This window comes from Prionailurus viverrinus, chromosome C1 (genome assembly GCF_022837055.1).
Source record: "Prionailurus viverrinus isolate Anna chromosome C1, UM_Priviv_1.0, whole genome shotgun sequence".
Taxonomy (NCBI): domain Eukaryota; kingdom Metazoa; phylum Chordata; class Mammalia; order Carnivora; family Felidae; genus Prionailurus; species Prionailurus viverrinus.
Window position 1 is genome coordinate 15276802 of NC_062568.1, and position 19816 is coordinate 15296617.

Consider the following 19816-nt stretch of genomic DNA (forward strand, 5'->3'; position numbering starts at 1 on the left):
AGGAAGCACCTTAAAATACGAAATTAATAAATAAGACCCAAGAAGCAAAACCCAGAGATGCTTGAATGAGAAGGTACGGGAAGTGATCAAAGTCTAAAGACAGAGGAGAGAGTCCTTTACCAGGCAAGTATGATTACTCTCTAGAAGCAAAAGTCCAGATGAAATGCCCTCCCAAGGCCCCTTTCTGTCCTGGGGTTTTAGCTTTCTGATTAATTTTCCAGAAGGTACGTGATAGGATAAAGGGGAAGCGTTCGTGAAGAAGGGGTGGTAGAGAAAGTGAAAAGGAAAACGAAGCAATAAAACATTTCCTTATCCGACAAGAAGCATGTGTGTTGGGGTGTGGTTGGGAAGGAGAGAACCTGTCATCTGAGCGTTGAGCAAAGGTTCAAGGTCATTTCTGAATTCATCCAAACAACCTCTCCCGGCATTTGTTGGCACACGGCAGATCTGGGATTTGGGGTTTTGGCAAAGGCAGGCGCATCAGGAATTCAGAAAGAAAAAAGAAAAAAAAAAATCCGTTCCAATTTCTGAGAGAGAGAAGATGAAAAAGGCTGGATTTCTTGGGGTGGCTGCCGAGGGCGAGGCTGATGAGGAGCAGAGAAAGGAGGAGGCCTAGCAGCCTGTGAAAAGCAGGAAGGTCAGCAAAGCTCAGGAGGCGTGAGGGCTGGAACAGTCCAGAGCTTCAGCGGACACTGAGAACGCCAGCCTTACCCACGGCAGGGTTAGTTGACCCGGGCTGAGACCCAGCTGTCAGAACAGCCACTAGAGTGACGGAGCAGCTTTTGGGTTCATTAGTGACCCCGTGAGCTGACCAGACAACGGGTCCCGCAGGCGAAAGGACCACGAGTTCGAATTTTGATAGGAAAAAATAGCCCCAGTGTGCCACCTTGGACCCTGGGCAGCTTCCGTCACGGTTCACCACTACTCCAAAGCTTTCAGGAACTTTGTCTGTGAGAAACGGAGATGAACAGCACCGCTATTTTGTTGTTGTTGTTTCTGTTTTTATTTTTTAAGCAAAACTCCGATTCATAAGACAGACCAAAAGAAAATCAAGTTGAAACAGAGTCCAGAGCACCAAGAACCAGCCTCCCCCTTCCCTCCCCCGCCCCCCACCCCTACACTTACACACTCACGTGGGCCCTGAGACACTGGCAGCCTCCTGGGGCATTCTGGACAGTCTGAAGACTGTTGAGGTAGGGGAACATCACAGTAAAATGAGACCAACCTGGGTTTAAAGGTCAACTTTACCACTTAATTTCCTGTATGACCTCAGCGTAATTGCTTAACCTTTTTGTACCCTAGTTTCCCTACTTGTAATGTAGACTAGGTAATGCCTACCTCATAGGCTTCTTGTGGGAATTAAACATTTTACAAATATGGCTTATCCTAGGTGCTCAAAACAGTCAAAGTTCCCCTTCATGTAAATAGTCTTATTATCAGTGAAGCCCTCGTAACTCTGCTTTCAGATGGCTTGGATTCCCTGTAAATATTTATCCTTATTAGCTTTAAATCAGCATAAAAATTAATTGTCCTGAAGATCTCTGTGTTTGTGCTACAGATTCCAGAGCTCCATCCCAGGACACTAATCCATAGTACAAAAACAGTCAAAAACTCAGAGAAATGAATCAACCTCAAAGTGAGCTATGGATTCTACATCATCCCAGTCAAAACCCAAAGCAGGCTTTTTTGGGTAGAAATTGACGAGCCGATTCTAAATTTCATAGGTAAACAAAAAGGACTTAGAATGGCCAAAACAACTTAGCAAAAACCAACCAAACAAACAAACAAAGGACTTCTACTACCTAATTTTAAGATTTATTATAAAGCTCCAATAATAAAGGGAATAAAGCATTGGTACCAAGATAGACAAGTAGATCAGTGGAATACTGAGTCCAGAAACAGACCCCCATTCGTGGTCAGATGATTTTCAACAGACATTCAAAGATAATTTGACACAGGATTGACGCCTGTCTATGAATTTGTTGTGGAATAGGTGGAGTTCTGTCTAAATACAACTCAAAAGGCTCATATGTACCGCAAAGCTTAGTCATTTAATCTGCACGGACCTCAGGTTCACTTTGTAATGAAGACAGCCAACCATGTTTAGGTTCTACTGAGAACTTGATGACATCCGGCAAGGAAATGTACTCCCAGATTGAAGTACCCCACGGGGCAATGATGCTACCGGGTTTGATGTATACACTTATTCTACTGCCTTCAGGATGTGTGTTCCGAGCTGCTCTTCTGATCAAGAATTTGGAACTGAACTGATTCATCCCCACCTTGTTGTCCCATCCCCACGGGGACCATGATAGTGCGCCATATGCATCATAAGACATCCGGCCAGGATTTCATGCCTGGGCTGTAGCCACAGAACAGAGCAAAGCTGAGTGATCACACACAGGGTCGGAGCCTCTGACCACAGCCCCTTTGCCCTGCTTGCAAACCGACCCGGCTAAATGAGAGCTTCCTTTCTGCCTCACGCACATCAAAAGTGTTCCGAGAGAAGGTTCCCACCATTTACTCCCAAGCCACGGCTGCGGAAAGAATTCTTCGCTTTCAGCACAGCCCCTTCTTTGAAGAGGGCAGCCAACATAACCACAGCCTGATGGACTACTAATGGTGACTTTGTGCTTCAGAGAAGAAGACAGCTATGATGGTGACAGAAACTCCATCGGGCACCAAGGTCACGTAGAAGACAATTGACACAGCACAGAGAGATTCTGTCGAGCTTGATTGGAGTTCTCTGCCACCTTGCTATCTGTATCCTGTGTCTCCTTAGTTTTTTCCTTAAAAACTGACAAATAATCCATGAATGTTTCCAACACGAGCTGCCTCTGGCTCTTTGCCTTGTCCCTGGCTGCCTGTCTGCCCTCCGCCCAGGTGCGAGAGGACCATCGTGCTCTGGGCGTCCCTACGTGGTGGCAAAGAATATGGACTGAGAACGACCACCTAGGTGCGTTCACATCCAGGCTCTCCCACTTTCTTGGCGACTCTAAACAGCACCTTGGATGTCCGCTAGCTTCAGTTTCCTCCTCTATTATAGTACCTGCCTCAAAGGGTAGTTGTGAGGAATAAACGAGACAGCAAGAGAAAGCCCTCAGCACAGTGCCTGACACATCGTCCAACTATTAGCTGACCTCGTTATTAACGTCATTATCACCGTCGCGGTTGTTACGATGAGGAGGGGGAGGGTGTGTATTTACAGTGATGAAACAGCCTCCTCCTCCTCAAAATGTCATTGTTGCTATAGGAGAGGTCCCGGGGAGAGGCTCCTGACAAGGGGCCAGACTGGCCCGTGTCCAGAACAAAATGTGAAGCACTACAAACTTTCCTATGTAATGAAGGCCAGCGAGGGGCGGGGCTGAAAAAGCAGCTGTATGTTGCACGGTGGCAAAGGAGGCGCAGGGAAGAGATGCAACAATATCCAGGGTGCTTAAATCCAGAAGGTGAAAATTTACAGCGGGGCAAAGGCGTGGGAGGGGACAGAGACTCAGCATCTGGGGAATCGTGAGAGAAAAGCGGGTAGCGGGAGAGACGGTGAGAACCCCTCAAGATGGAAATAGATGGGAAGTTCAAGGAGAAGAGAGCCTAGGTTTGGAGCTTCTTGTGTGGTGGGTCAGGATGTGAGGGCCGGGGGGGAAGCGGGATGGGAGAGCCAAAGGCAGGCGAAAGGCAGAAGGCATGACCAGCCCCGCACTGGGCCTTCTCAGCCCATCTTTGCTGTGGAGGGTGAGGAAAGAGAGCTGACACATCCAAGATTTCCCAGGACTGAACCCAAAAGCAGGCCAGGTGCATAGTAGACGACTGCCCAAAATGGTACCAGCTCACTTGAAAGCCAAAAAAGTGGATTCTGAGACAAATGAGAAGAACAAAACTTTATCCAAAACCCAAAATTGGTTGACGGTGTAGGGTGTTGGAAAAGACAGATGAACACAGACCTGACAAAGGACGTAAGATGGATGAAAACGTGAGGAAATCAGGCAGTTGGGAGCATGTGCTGTACCTCTACATCTCAGCAGCTTGGCTGAGGGCTCCACTTGCCCTATGGGACCAATAAGAAGATAAGAACTTGGATGGTATTTCACAACTGTATATATTTTATCCCCCCCCCATTTCCCAAATGTTAATAATCAGTTGATAATCAGTTCTAGCTGGGCATGAAGGATGTGTGTGTGTGTGTGTGTGTGTGTGTGTGTGTGTGTGTGAGAGAGAGAGAGAGAGAGAGACAGAGAGACAGAGAGACAGAGACAGAGACAGAGAGACAGAGAGATTGTAACTTGAAAACCAGCTGGGGGACAGGGATGCTACCAGAGAAGCTACAAAGGATCAGAACAAGATTATGTCCCCCTTGTTACTCCCTTGGCTGGGTCTGAAAGATTTAGTCCTGAATGTAGAATAAAATGAAGAAGCTTCTGCTGTGCTAGGGGATATAGGACCTCTGTTTTGTTTGCAGATTATACAGTCATTTTCCTGACAATTTTTCAGAGGCAGCAAAATTTGGTTTGCAGGCCAATCATTGTCTTCTCTAGAGATCATAGCCATGGATGCTCCAGCCTCACATTTGTACGATACTTCCTGAAAGCAGAAACATGGGGAAATGACCTTGGTAAGGCTCTCCCAGCCCTCCGTCTTATGGCCATGAAGCAATCCATCTGCCTTGGAGATTCCTCGACCCTCAAAATTTTTTTTTTAAGCTGCAATTAAATATGATGAGTAAGGTATATTTGTGGTCTGCACACACACACAAAAAATTTTTTTTTTCATTGCAAATCCAAAAGAAAAGGCTTTTTGAATCATCCCTGCATGATGCCCTACCATCTTCCAGCCCAAATCCATTAACATTGACCAACAGGGACGGGCGGTAGGTTATGCTGGTAGTGCCTGTTTCCCGGGAACATGGGACCTTCCCTTGTTGCATCCCTTGGCACAAGCCTGACATCATCCTTCCCTCCCATGGTCTCTCTGACATTGTACAATAGAACATCATGTCCTACTTCCCCCTATTTCCCTCAGGTGCCTCCTCTATCTTCAGGTTGGGAAACGACTATGATTCGGTGGATGGGGTCTTGGCTACCAGCTGAGACTTACGTGACGTTACTTTGTGGTCAACTCTGTTCCTTCTCTAAAGTGCCACGTGGCCTCAAGTAGATACGTCTATTTTTTTTTTCTCTTCTCCTGGCCCTTTGTCTTCACCACTTTCTCTCTCCACCTTCTATCATATGAGCACCACAGCCAAGATCTAGTAAAGAAGTGAAGAAGTTGTACCAAGAGTCACAGCTGCCCCTGGAAATCTGTCCAGACAGGCATGTGTGGAGCAAGGCAGCCTCCTCCTCCTCCATTTATAATGACACGTTTTCTATGTAGACGGGCGAGGTGTAAGGCCCTCCATGGGAAACACCTAGGGATACTGACTAAGGAATGACGTAGTCAAGGACAGGTAAAGACACATGGCACAGGGAGGGCAATCCTGAACATTAAAAATGTGAGGAAGGGGGAAAGAAGGAAATGGGGAGAAAGGAAAGAGGAGAGGCAAAGAAAAGGAAAACCAATTCAAAAGTGAAGAATGAGATCATCCGTGGAAAGCTTACTATTCACTCTTTCCATCACTCACTCAACAAGTGTGTTGAGTGCTGCTATGAGCGACGTGCTACATCAGAGACGTTGAGGCACTTTATTCCATTTAATTCTCAGAACAATCCCATGAGCAAGCCTTGATTCTCCTTCTACAAATGATTAAACTAGGGCCCAGGGAGTTTGAGAAGTGAGCCCCGTTTGCACAGGTAATGGCAATAGAGGAGGGAGGGCTCAGATCTTCCCGGATTCATGACCCCGGCTTTTGTGTCACAGAGCCTCCGTGCCAAACATTCTATCGAATGAATATTTTGAATATCTCAGGATAGGGGACAGTGGCAAGCCCAAAGTTTGGAATCGTCGGTTCTGTCTGACCAATTCTGTCTCTTTTTGACACAAACAGGGGACTCTTGGTCCCTTCATGACTAGAGCAGCTGTAGATTCTGACTACTGTAAGAACCTTCTATGTCATTCCTTTCTCTTCCCACTTTTTCACCCTCCCCAGAACAGAAGTCACTTCCATTGTCCTCCAGCTGCATCCTGGAACCCAGCTTGGTTCCCCTGAGCACGTGGAGCAGAAGGCTCTAGAGCCCACCACGTCACCAAAGAAGTCAGAACACGGCAAAATAAAAAAGAGGGGACTACGATTGGGCGTATCCACCATGCCGTGCACTGTCTACAGCACTTGACGTGGATCATCTCCTTGAACTTCACATTACAAGGTAAATATCAGTACCTCTGTTTCGCAGATGAGGAAATTGAGAGATTAAAGACATCTGTTAAGGTCACACAATTAGGAACTACTGGAGTTCAGACAGAAATCCAGATGGTCGGCTTCTAACTCAGTTCCTTCACCACGGAGCCCAACTGTTCCCCCAAAAGTCGGCATGAAGACAATTGGGGGGATGAGAGCCCCCAGGCTCAATGAGAGTTAGCTCTCATCATTGTTGTCAGAGGCAGGAGGCAGCAAGCCGTCATCCAAGGATAAGAAGGCTCAGAGAAGCCTCATCCTGACCCACTGCGGTGACCTCCACATCCTGTGCTCTGTGCAGCCCCCTCGATGATTTGACAGGTCTTAGGGCACCGAGTATCACCCAGCCTTTCTACACACCTCGAGCCCATTTGCCTCAAAGGTTAGAGGAAAGCCTATGTGAAAAGAACAACTGCGATGCCCTTTTAAAGGGTAGGAACTAGGGAGAGAGCAAAAGAGAAAGAAAGAAAGAAACAGAAAGGGTGTGTGTATTTTCCTTGAGGCTGGGAAGGGACCCAAGGAGCCGGGAGGTGTAATGGGATACGGTGCAGATTACAAAAGTTTTGTTACAGCTGTAATAGTCTTTCACAAAGGCACGGCCCTCCAGAGGGCCATATTTCATCTCAGCTTTCCCCACCACATGAGACAGAGGGTGAGGAGTTGGAAGGCAAGATTGGAAACTCATGCCGGATCTGAGCGAGCCCTGACGTCCCGGTGACACTCCCATCAGACCGAAGTGAACCGGACCCAAACGCTCCTCTCCGAGCGGGCGCTGGATCTCTCCTCCCCGTCATCTGTTTATTTATTATTATTTTTTTTTCTTCACACTCTCCTTGCTGGAAACGCACTGCCTAGCAACCTGCTGTCTTACTCTAAACAGTCATGCACACAATTGTACGCACGCACTTGGAGACACTGGATAATATTTGAGTGTCTCTGATGGCCTTGCTGGGACCAACGGATCCTTTACTTGGAAGAGTTAGTTCCTAGAATTTGTGTTAGTCAGAGATGCATCTCAGGCAGTCCCCGTGACCATCTTTGTCCCTCGAGAGACAGAGACACAGCTCCAGAGGGATTCGCGAGAGGAAGGCAGGCACCAGCATTGATCTGGTGGAGAAGACGGTGAGCCCCCTCATGCAGATAAGTTACCTGTCAGCTACCTGACAGAGAATGCTCTAAAGGCTTTCTATTCACTTCACGCAAAGAAGAAAACTCACTGGAGTCCCCTTCCGGTTCAGAGGGATGGGGGACAGCCTCACTTCGCCTCTGTTCTGCCATGCCACTGTCCCCCTCCTCGAAGGGTTACCCCCTTCCCCAAAGTTAGGGTCAAGAGACTGGTGCCTCCTTGAGAGCTGCTATAACGACCTGGTTGTGTCAGCTGGAAAGAGGCACGTGATTGGGTCGCATCCTAAAGATCCAGCTGTCCAGGCGCCAGGGAAACTGACAAACTATTTTAACACTTTCCTTAGAAAACAAAGCGCCACACAAGGCTGATGCATAACCTAATGGGCTACCACAAGGTGCCCTGTACTGTAGCCAACACTGGGGTAAGAAATCGACCCTCCCCAAGTGTTCTCTCTCAGTCTCGACCCTCCCCCCCATCCCCGAAAGTTCTCGACCCTCCCCCCATCCCTGAAAGTCACTATTCTTCTGGCTTTTATAGTAATCACTTCTTTGTATCTTTTTATAGTGTTAGTGTCAGGTTAGCATGCCCGGCTATCAGTTTGATCTTGACCATTTTTTAAAATGCAATGAGTCTTTTTCGTCTCTTTTCACCTATGGTTTCCCCTTCACCCCTTGCATTTCCTTACAACTCATCTGCTGAAGAATCTGGGGCATTTGAGCTGAGGCTCTGAAAATGAGCACTTTAAAACACGACAGACAAATAAATGAATCGGCTGGGTTTCTCCTTTGCCCTTCCTTGGACTTCCAGGAGATGTTGGGGGGCGGGGGTAGGAGTGGAGCGGATATAGTAGGGCTCAGGGACATTTCTTAGGCATGTGAAATGTCCAAGCCCCAGAGCCCCTTCCTCCCTGCCCTTCTGGTGGGGGCGGGAGGGGGGGGGCAGGCTGCACTAACAGGTGTGGCTGCGGGGTGGGGGTTGGGGGGGAGGAGGAGTGTCACCGCCCCAGCCCCCACCCCGAACAGTCGGGGAGCTTCAGCTTCAGCTTGGAGTGGTAGCTGGGAGAGCTGCTGCAATCTAAAGTGAAAAGCCCAAAGGCTTTATCCCTGTCAGGGGCAGGGCTGACAGGACAAAGGCAGCCTGGTAACCAGAGAAGCCAGGGGGAGTCAGAACACCTGCCCGACCTTCCTGCTTCCATCGTTGATTTGCTCGGCCTTCCTTCCCCACTCTGGGCCTCAGTTTCTCCCCTCGGCAGCATGCAGATGTGAGCATCCATCTTATGGAAGCATGTGGTCATGCATGTTTGCAAAGCCCCAGCTTCCCTGGGGAGGGAAGGCACCTGTGTAAATAGAGCACGAGGCGCCATGTGCTTGTTGGCTGCGTTCTAAGGGAGGCGCGGGTCCCAGGCTGCAGCCCCGATGCGGCAGGGGAACAATGCAGGCTCTGTTTGCCCAGCTGCAGCTCTCACCTTCCCCTCTGCTGCCCCATTCTCCGTCCCCACCCACTTTCCCTGCCAGGGGCCCAGGCAAGGGGCTGCGTTCCCATCAGAAAGCACTGACTCACTTTCGGAAGCCCTCGTCTGCGTAAAATTCAGTTTGATGATAAAAAACTCAAAAACACAAAGAGGGAGTTGTTGGTTTTTTGTTTTTTGTTTTTTTTTTTTTTAATTTCCAGGATCGCTCTCACCACCGTGTATGCTTACATGGAGGAGAGAAGATGTGGGTCCACCTGCTGCTAAGCCAGCCGGTTGTGCTCGGGAAAGAGGCACAGACCTTTCTCCCTACCGCGCACTCACCAAGAAGCTCACACTGATGGAGAGGAGTCCCTCGAGCTCATGTTAACTTGTATACGTTTGGGCATGGGTCCTCAGCAAAGGGGAAAAGATAAGTAACTGCCCATCAGTAAGCTGCAGCGTGGGAAGAAAGAAATGCAAATCCACGCTTCCTTCATACAGCTCAGCGCGGCTTGTCTTGCAAGCTGAATCTGGCTGGGGTATTTTCTTTTCCTCCATGTGATCCCAAACTCAGACCAGCCTAACAGATTCAATCAGCTCCAAAGATCAGCTTTTCTTTAGCATTGGAGCAGACCACTGTTTCTGCAGCTGAAACACTTGAAGTAACTGGCCTACAAAATGTTACCTTCCTAAGGAATTTTCAAGAATAACTTTGATAACATACTGTCAAGCCTGAGTGGTTTGGCCTAAATACTTCTCCCTCACCAGCTACTCTTGGCTGGAGTTCTTTAGATCTATTTACTTGGGTAAGGCTCAGGGTACCTGGGAGTTCTTAGGTGAATTATCATTACCTGTTGATTAAGTGGGCTGGACACAACTGGGGAGCAGATAACAGGCAGCAAGTATCTTCTGCTCGGTGTTAATGGAGATACACTTGGTCTGAGCCAAGAGTGAGAGGGAGGTCCAGAGTTTGGGAGTCATGAAGGAGGATGGGTCTGTGGATCCCTGGAAAAGAGAAGAAAGGGTGCCGAAAAAGTGAGAAAATATTCCAGCAGAAAAACATAGCCTTTAAAGTTCTGCTCTTATCATTGCTGATTCTGAATCAGCCATGCCTCCTGGGGAACCTCACCAGCTCCATTCCAGACAGTATGGGGACGTCTACCATTTTTTGGGGAACCTCACCAGCTCTAGTCTAGACAGTATGAGGAAATCTACCATTTTCTGGAGAACCTCACCAGCTCTAGTCTAGACAATGTGGAATCATCTACCATTTTCTGGGTGCCTGAGGGAGTCAGGAAGATGCCTGGCCTGAGTGTTGTCCTCTGGGAAACTTAAAAAGTGGAAGAATCAATGTTCCCCATTCCAGCAACACGGAACTGAAGGCCAAGGGTTTAATAGAGCAGATTGAGAGAATTTTTCAGGACTTACTGAGCAGGACTTTGAGGACTCCAACAGTTTAAGCTTCAGGCTTAACCCAATACCCGTCTCCGGCCAGCTCTCCAGTCCATTTCAATCCTCTAGTGCTGCTTGTCGGGCCTCTCTCTGTGCCTTGATTGTCTTTCTTCACAGTTTTTTGCTACATTTTTTCATATTATCTTCTCTGCCCTTTTACTACAAGCAGCCCAAGACCATCTGCTTGGGTTTTCATGATTCTTTCCATTTTCACCCCCACTTTTTCTGCTGTTGGTCTTGGATGGGCTCTGTGCTTGAGTTTCAGTAATTTCCTGGCATTTTCTGCTGTTTCCTCTGAAGCATTGTTTTTCCCTCCATGTCCTCTACTCTTTTCAAATCTCCTCCCTTATCTTTAGACCCATCTGCATGAACTAAGTGGGCCAGTTAGACTACAAAGGGATAAGTGGAGTGAGGGCACGAGAGAAACTGAGAGCCCCTCAGCCAGCAACTCAGCAGATTGGCCAAGAGAAAGAGTAGAAAGAATCAATTACATTTTTTTTTTTTATTTTTAGGAACTAAAAATTAAAGAAAAACAACCAAGAAAAAAAGTAAAATTAAGAGAAAAGAGGGAGGGTAAGGATGGGAAAGGCAGAAATCAAAAGGATGTAAGAATGTATACACCAAGCAAGTAAAAGCTCTCTTTCAAAAAGGAGGAGGTGAGGAGTCATTGGTCTGAGCCTGAGAGTTTACCTTCAGAGCTAAAATCCAGAATACATGTCCCTGCATCCTGTTGGATTTACACAGATCAGAGTTTTCCTTTGACCAATGGAATCTGAAATTTGGACTTTCTCCTATCCACTAAGGATGTGTATTGTGAATACCCTTTCCTGGAAACCTTTAAGAAGTGATGAGGTCTGTATTTGCCGGTGATCTATTGCAAGAGGGCTTAAGCATTGTGACTTCTGGGATCTGCCAGTGTGAGGAGGTTAAAGGGAGACTTCAAGACCATCAACCTTCCCGCTTGCCTAAGGAGTCTGCTAAACTGGAGAATGGGTATAATATTCTGAGTTTAAGAGAGCAGAGCAGAGCAAATTGTTTTTCTCTGGCCCCCATTCTTGCCTGACAAAGGGGCATTTAGGGTCTGTACTGGATTGAATAGCGTCCTCCCACCTCCCAAAATATTTGGGTCCACCCAGAACCTGTGAAGGTGGCCTTATTTGGAAATAGGATCTTTGTAGATGTAATCATTAAAACAGATTCGGGTGGGCCTTAAGCCCAATATGACCGGTGTCCTTATAAGAGAAAAAAACAGACAAAAAGACACCGACACATAAAGGAAAAGCCATGTGAAGGCAGAGACAGAGATTGGAGTGCTGCATCCATAAGCCAAGAAACATTAAGGATGCCAGCAACCACCAGAACCTAGAAGAGACAAGAAGGGATCCTCTGTCAGAGGACAGAGAGGACATCGCCCTGTCAACAACTTGATCTCAGACTTCTGGCCTCCAGAACTGTGAGAGAATAAGTATCTATTGGTTGTTTTTTTTTTTTTTTTTTTAATGTTTATTTATTTTCGAGAGAGAGAGAGGTCGGGGGGGGGGGGGGGGACGGGGGAGGGGCAGAGAGAGAGGGAGACACAGAATCCGAAGCAGGCTCCAGGCTCTGAGCTGTCAGCACAGAGCTTGACCCAGGGCTCGAACCCACGAACCGTGAGATCCTGACGTGAGCCGAAGGTGGACGCTTAACCGACTGAGCCACCCAGGAGCCCCAAATGTCTATTGTTTTAAGCCACCTAGTTCGTGGTGCTTTGCTATGGGGGTCCTAGAAACTAATATAGAGCCCAATGCCTCAGTGTTAGGCATACTAAGGCCCACAAAAGGAGTGTTAAGACTTGCCTGGCCTTTGTCTGTGGACATCTTTCTGGCTTCCCCTAGGTCAAGGTCTCTGAGGCCACCAAGACTTCACTCTGCCCCGAGTGACCCTCTGATCGCTTCTTCCCACAGTCTTGCCTCTCATTAAACACGCACTCATGGGGGGTGCTGGCTAGTGTGTCTGTTGCCTTTTAGTGCTGTTTCTTTCATTTCTGTTTCACATAAATATAGAAGCCCACTTGGAGGGAAGCCTGCCTTGGCAAGGAGGCCTTGGGCAGTCCTGCCAGTTTGCATATCTCTCAAACGAGTTATGAGTGGATGGGGACCGGGAACTGTGCCTGGCTGCCTCTCCCCTGAGCCCTGTAGTCCTCCCGAGAAAGTGGCCCAGCAGTCCCCCCCCCCAAACCCCCTTTCTTTTCCAGGAATAGAACAGCCACTCAGCCACAGCATGAGGAGAAAGGAGAGGGTATCACACACAATCCCCCTCAGCTCCCTGCTCCTCACAGAGCACTTCTTAAACCGAAGTGGAGAATTTTTAAGCTGCTGTTCTTTGTTCGTAAGCAGGTTGTGGAGAAAATCTCCTAGCACGGGCTGGTTTAGGGCTACTAGTTCCTGACTCAAGAGGAGGCACATGCCAGACATGCCCTGGGAAATCTCGCCATGAGGCTGTAGAGATTCTGCAGGTGAGAGCACGGGAGGGCCCCGGCCAGATGCCTGAGCCAGCAGAGTGGGTCTGGCCAGTGGAGATATGGGACAGGGGGTTGAGTTTTTAATGGAGTAGGTCTCCTCCCCCTACAATGGTCACTATGCTTTCAGTCTCCCAAGTATCCAGAAAATTCTTTCTTCTATGAGAAATAAACAGGGCTAATGATTACTAGCATTGTTTCTGTGCTCCAGGCATAGTCTTCTAGAATAGCGGGCTGGAAAGAACCTGAAGATCCCCAGAGGTCAGCGATCTCCACACTGCAGAGCGTGCACTTCAGGAATTGAGCTGGACAATCAGTTGGGGTGTGGGAAGAAACTGTTGAACATCCCAGCTATATTTCCTTTGTTCTCAAAAAAAAAAAAAAAGAGCTTTATTAAGAGCTAATACAAGGATTCACTGGAACAAAGGTATGGCGTTTATCAAGATGTGTATATTAGAAATGAGTCTCTTAAAATTAGTTTTGGTTATGCACCGTGATCAGTAAAAAAATATAGGGTCCACCCTTCTGGTCCAGGGGCTTTCAAAATATGTGCTGGGGATCAGGAGGGGCAGTATAAAGAGAGGGGGTATCTTGAGCAAGTGAGGGGCCTACTTAATCCTCTTTGAGCCTCATGAGGTAATTCAGCTCTGCTTCTGTGTGCTCTACACTCTGAACTTCTGCATTATGATTTGTGTGATGAAAGAGTTTGACTAAAAACAAAAAAAAAAACAGTTTGACAAAATGACTGAACTATTTCAGCTCCTTTATATTTTAGGTGGGGAATCTAAGGCCTAGAGGAAAAGTGATGGCCTCCAGTAACACAAGTTATCAGGGCCAAGGCCAAGGTTACAACTCTCTTTCTTGACTTTTAGTTCACTGGGTTTTCCAACTGAGCCAGGCATTCTCCAGATCACGCGCCCTGTTTGGGTGACCCTACATTAAAAAGCCAAGCCAGAGGCAGATGGGGTGGGCAAGATGGCGTCTCTGAGCATGGAGCTCTGGTCACCATGACACTTCCAACGTAACTCTGCTGCCTGTCCGGGACTTTTCCTAGGAGGTGAGCAGCCTGGGTGCCCTCACTCTTGACTGGGCCCTCAACCAACAGACTATCAACAGGCTTGACCACTCCCAATGACTGTCTTTTTTGTTTCAAGAAGAAGGCCCTCATGTTCCCGGAACTTTGGAATGTGGTGAGAACACACAAATTAGAGATGGGCAGAGGGTTTCTTCATTGATATACATTATTTTAAATGGGGGAAGTACTGATCTTTCCCTGATTTTAGGCCCCAGTAATCACACAAAGCAATCTCTTTCCTTTAGAGATCATCAAATCTCCAGTTCATGATCAGATCCAGACTCACACGTGTGCTGCTACCAGGCCACTGCTCTGGGGTGCTCCCAAATCTTTTATGTTTTGGGGGAGTTTAGTATGGGCAAGGCTCTTTGGGGGCTAAAAAGAACTTCAAGACAGTCATCTGCCTTTAAGGAAAATACTTCACAGATTAAAAAACAAAAAGCCCACAGAGAATACAACTAGAAATATAGGCAAAGATAATACTGCTTCTGAGTGGGTACCAGAGAAACTGAAAATTTTTCCTGTCACATTCAAACTCCTTGAACGTAGAAAATGTGTCCTAAATCAATATGCCTAGTACTCAGCAAATAATAGATGCACCCAGGGATGCCTGGGTGGCTCAGTCAGTTAAGTGTCTGATTCTTGACTTCAGCCCAGGTCTTGATCGTAGGGCTGTGAGTTCAAGTCCCACATCAAATACATACATACATACATACATATGTTCAGCAAATGAATATTAATTCAACAAATAAATGAACCCACGAGTAAATGAATTCCTACCCAAATGGACCTGTAAACAAGAGGAGAAGGGAGTCATCTTGAGTGATCCGGGAAACTTCATTGTGCAGGAAGACTTTGAAGAATGATCTGGAGTCAGAAGAAAAGGAGAGAGCACGTTTGGGGTGGTGAAAAACTACCAAGGCAGATAACCAGAGAACCACTCGGCTGGTGTTGGGTGCTAGCAGATTTGAAAACCGAATAGTCGGACCAGCTTGATACGTTGGAATGCAAAACTAAGAAGGATGTTTGCTCCCGCGAACAAGAATGACTAGAGGCCATTAGGCAAGTAATGACAGCTATGTTTTAGGAAGGTGCGTTGGAGGTGATGTGAAAGGGGCATGAGAGGAGGAAGGGATGATGCATCCCTTTTCCTTATAAATCCTCTCCTTCCATTAGAACATTTCTCCCTGAAGTCCAGCCTGACTGTAGCCTAAGATCCAAGGCAAGCAAAGAACAGCAGGCCTTAATATGACGTCCTCTTTCTTCTACCACCTGTCCAAGGCCATCTTCCTTTTCTCTGCAGGCTTTCCTTGTGGCCCAGTATGATTTAGCACCTGGCATACTAAAGCCAGTCAATTCGATTTTTTAAATGGCCAAATTAGCCAAAAATGCTACTTTTTCCACCAACTTGCCCTCCGATCAGATCAGCTCTAAGGACTGACCTCGGCTAATGCAATCTTGGGCAAACAACCTGCAACCCTTCTTTGCCTCCATTGCCTCTGCCTCAGGCATCGTGGCCTGGCTCTGTTTCCATTTTAGCTGCTTCTATCATTGTCTATAGCCCTATCTCTGCTCTTGTACTCAGAAGTGTGCCTTCTCTTTAGAATATAGCTGTAATATGCACCCTGAGCAACAGCACGGCAATGTTTCTTAAACAGACAGTCTCACATCCCCACAGGGAGTCCTTTTGGATCTGTCAAAAAAAATCTGATCCAGCAACATGAATTATAGCCACTGTTTTCTCAAGGCCTCCGGACAACTCCAGCTGAACCCAAGGGTCCTAAACACACACCATTTCTCCCAAAGAATGTTCTCCGAAGGCAATCTACCCACCAGTCTCTCCAGAGAAACCTATTTAACTTGGCCACTCTCCCTCATATCTTTCATCTAGTTTTGTTAATAGTGATAAATATTTATTTCTTTTCTGGCCTGGTAGGATGCTAAATCCGGAGGCCTACGCAACAGCATCATTATGTCTGTGCGGCATCGTTTCTGTGTCTTTGGATATCAACTGTAATACTTTGTGTTGAGAGTGATACGTACACCAGAAACTACCTTTTGGATTTAGGAGGCCACCTAATGCATGGACTAGCAGACTTTGGTAGAAGTCTGGAAAGAAAGCCTCATGCCATATTCTTTTTTGTAGTATTAGTGCTTGGCATAAGCTATGAGCTCGATAAGCGTCTGTTAAACAAATGGATTAACTAAGGAATTGTTTCAAGATGGAGCTCACTCAATTCCAGTTGTCTTAACTCTCCCCGACCTTTCTAACTTTGATGTCTACCGCTGTAGACCAATTCTTACGTCTATAGCTTTATTCGAGTGCACACTTTCATGTATCTTTGTTTTGAGGCTCTGTGCATTTTTCTCCTACAACACTTTAGTACATCATGGCTCCTCTTCAGTGCATGGCCGATTAAGGATGGTCACTAATTCTTTGTCACCCTTCCCATTACACAGTGGGGTGTATTTTCTCTCCCCTTCAATCCAGGATTAGTAGTGACTATTTCGATCCACAGAGTATAGCAGAAGCGACACGACATCAGCTCAGGCCTGACCTTTAAAAGGACTATTTGCTTCTGCCTCCGTCTCTTGCAGCCCTGCACTGAGGTTCTGACTACCATACAGAAAGGACCAGGATCCCAGATGACCCAGGCTTCTAACTGTCCCCATCAAGGTGCTGGGCATGTGAGGTAAGCCAACCTGGACCCGCCAGAAAACATAACCACTCTGCTGTGAAAAGCACACATAACATGAGCCGTACGAGGACGGTCCACTTGATAGCCCCGGCTGAGCTCCCAGACAAGAGCCAGCATCAATTGCCAGCCACAGAAGGGCACCATTTTGGATGACTTACTCACTAAAACCTCAGGAAAATTGCAGCGCCCTCCCCAGCCAATATCCAACTACAAGTTCATGAGAGATCGCAAGCAAGAACTACCCAGCAGAGCCCAGTCCACACGCAGAACTGTGAACTATAAGGATGAGTTACTGTTTTAAGCCACTAAGTTTTGAGGTAGTTTGTTATACAGAAGTAAACAACCAGCACACGCTGCCATGCAAATGAAAGTTGAATCGAACTTTCTCTGCACTGGCCTTTTCTCTGAAGTGTCTACAATGCCTCCCAGAGGGTTTTGCCCTCAGCCGAGGGAGGATAGCACATCTCACTTTACAGACAGAAGGACCAAAAATAAATAGGACCTCCTGTCCGTGGGGACTGTGAATAACTCCATATGAGCATATGACCATGTGTCCACCACCTGCCTTCATGGTATCTTAGCGCTGGGAAAGACTGGACAGCACCTAATCCATCCACCTGCCTCCTAATACAACTACTCCCTAAAATCAGTCCTACTCAAGAACTCTGCTGGGATTTTTATTCTTCATCTGCTTCTTCTCTTCTTCTTCTTTTTTTTAATCCCAAGGAGAGGAGATCTTGCAGCTACCTTTGGCAATGCATTCCAGCAGGACATAAATCTTAATTAAAGCATTCTAACAGATGCTTCACCTCGATGCCTCCAAATGCAGCTTCAATCCTTCCTTCCTGTTTCTTCACCTTGTGTTCTGCCTTTATTTTCCTAAACGTTGAGGATTAGTGAAGGAAATATGACTCCAAACTCCCTGTTATTTTTCTTTCATAGATGTGAAGGGTGGGTCACTTCATTCCTTTAGGGAAGCTGGAATGTTGTCATTCAGAGACACCCCAGTTTTCTGATCTGAAAAATGCAAGATAAAACTCCCTGCCCTGCTTGCTTGAATGAGTTGATGAAAAGATCAAACTGAGGGTGCCTATGGGAAAACGCTTCATAGGCACTAAAGCATTCTATAAATTCATGGAATCCCGGGATGCGTTCGCTGTTGGCCTAAGAAATCTCACAGAGAAAGTAAGTTAGTTGTTGCCTAGGGCTGGGGGACATGGATGGGTTGGGAAGTGATGGCTAAGGAGTGCAGGATTTCTTTTGGAAAACAATGAAAATGTCCTAAAAGTGTGATGGCACGCAACTCTGTGAATATACTAAAAGCTGCCAAATTGAAATGGGAGAATTGCATGCACTATGAATTATATGTTAATAAGGCCGTTAAAAAAGAAGGAAATCTCAAAGTTTTCGTCTCTTTTCTGGATTCTCATTACTCTTTTTTCTGGGGGTCTTCTGTCCTTTGTCATTCGCTGAGCCCCATCAGCCATATGCCTTGTCTCCCATCTCCAACACCTGGACCATTTTTGGGTTCTCCCCATGAAAGGAAGCCTGTCTTCTACTAAAAGCAGAGAACAACAGAAGAAATGAGCCTACATCGAGCAAACAGCAAACATACACAGGATAAATTGGAGACGTTAGAATCTGAGATATGATGTTATAAAGTGGGTTATAGTCTCCAGCAAAGGCTGCCAAAATGGGACCGAAAGAGATGTTTAGCTGAGGAAGGCTTCTAGATCTTACAACTGGGTTACAGAGCTTAGAGATGAGGGGCAAAAGCCCATCTTTGTCTTGATTTTAAAAACACTCTGTCCTCCTCACCTTGCCTCTTTTCCATCTCCTGGCAATGCCGAAGAATGAGGAGAAAGAAGTTGGAGGACACAGTTCACAGCTTGCCTCAATTCCCCCTGCCAGCTCCCCCAGGTCTGTCTTGTTCTGAGAGAACCTTCTCTGAGGCAGCCTTGAGAACTGAATCAGAGGCCAGGAGGGCAGTAAGGCCTCCAGGAATCAAGGGTGCCTTTAGGTCACCAATGGGCTCTGGCCAAAGAGCTTCCCCTCCACTGGCCCCGGTCTGGTGCTTCCAAGGCCCTGACAATGATGGAGCACTCCTTAGGGAGGCCCTTCAGAAGGATCTCGTGTCCACAGGAGTCAAGCTGACATGCTGTTTTAGGGTCTCAGCCTTTCTCAGAACACAATCCGGGCTAGGATCAGCACTCCACAAACTGCAAATGTAAAAATGAATCCCACTCTCGGGGAGCACGTGGGGCGGTGGTGTCGCTCACCCTGGCTCATGAAAGCCAATACCCTGACCCTCACCCCTCCCCTCGCCTGCCACTCTCAGTTCCATCCAGACCTTCATCTTACCAGCACCAAGTCAACAGAACGGGCTTCAGACAGCTGGAATAATCATCATCCCTCACTTGATGGCTCCGACTCCTGCGGAGCCTGCCCTGTGCCCTCTCCCCTCCACCCTCCCATGGCCGCGCACTCAATTCATTCTTGTCCTGGCACCAGCAGCTATTTTCCACCACCCTGCCTGGCCCGCCTCCAACCCACCGCCCCAAGGGGTTTTCACTCCCCACTTCATCTGTCTCCTTCATGCTCCTCCTGCTGGAACTGGATCTTCCAGCTCTATTTCTGGATTCTTTCCACTGCCCTCTCTTTGACGAGGCGGTTTGCTTCTTCAACCTGCCTTGCATCTCCCTGGCCTCTAATGAGCTTCTTTAAAATCCTCCAGTGTCAGGTGTAGAGCTACAGTCAGGAACTATGTTCTTGTCCCCCCCCCCCACCACCACCCCCACCCCCCGTAGATTCCTCCTCCCTTTCCTTCCCTACCCCATCACAGAAAATAGAGCTTTGGTGAAATGAGGGCGTTGTTGTTGCCTCCTGTCCTGGAAGAGGTCCCCAAGCCCTCTCTGTGATGCCACTGTCACTAGGGAGAAGGGGGGATAACTTCTCTCTTTGTTGGACAGAAACCTGTGCCCACAGCCTTCTCAGCTTCTCTTTCACTGATTTTCCATTCCCGCCTTCTCCCTTGGCTCATACACCAACAGGACAAGCACCATCCCATTTATATTATTATAGTTAACATCAATCCATAGGACTTGGCACTAAAGTTTCTCATAGGTACTAAGCACTCTGGGTTACTGACCAGTTTCTATCTTTAGGCAACTCCATAGCTTGGGGCAGAGACTC

General features: G+C 47.3%; 1 long non-coding RNA gene across 3 annotated transcripts in view; it reads right to left on the reverse strand.

Moving 5' to 3' along the window:
- The window catches only part of LOC125171522 (uncharacterized), an 86092-nt gene that overhangs the window by 11268 nt on the left and 55008 nt on the right, over window positions 1-19816 (reverse strand). For 2 of the 3 annotated variants that reach the window (XR_007154376.1, XR_007154375.1), the window contains exon 2: window positions 9753-9906. This is a non-coding gene — a long non-coding RNA (uncharacterized LOC125171522). Of the gene's footprint in view, window positions 1-9752; window positions 9907-10329; window positions 10756-19816 lie in introns of those variants that run through there. The other variant, XR_007154377.1, reaches the window with a different exon arrangement.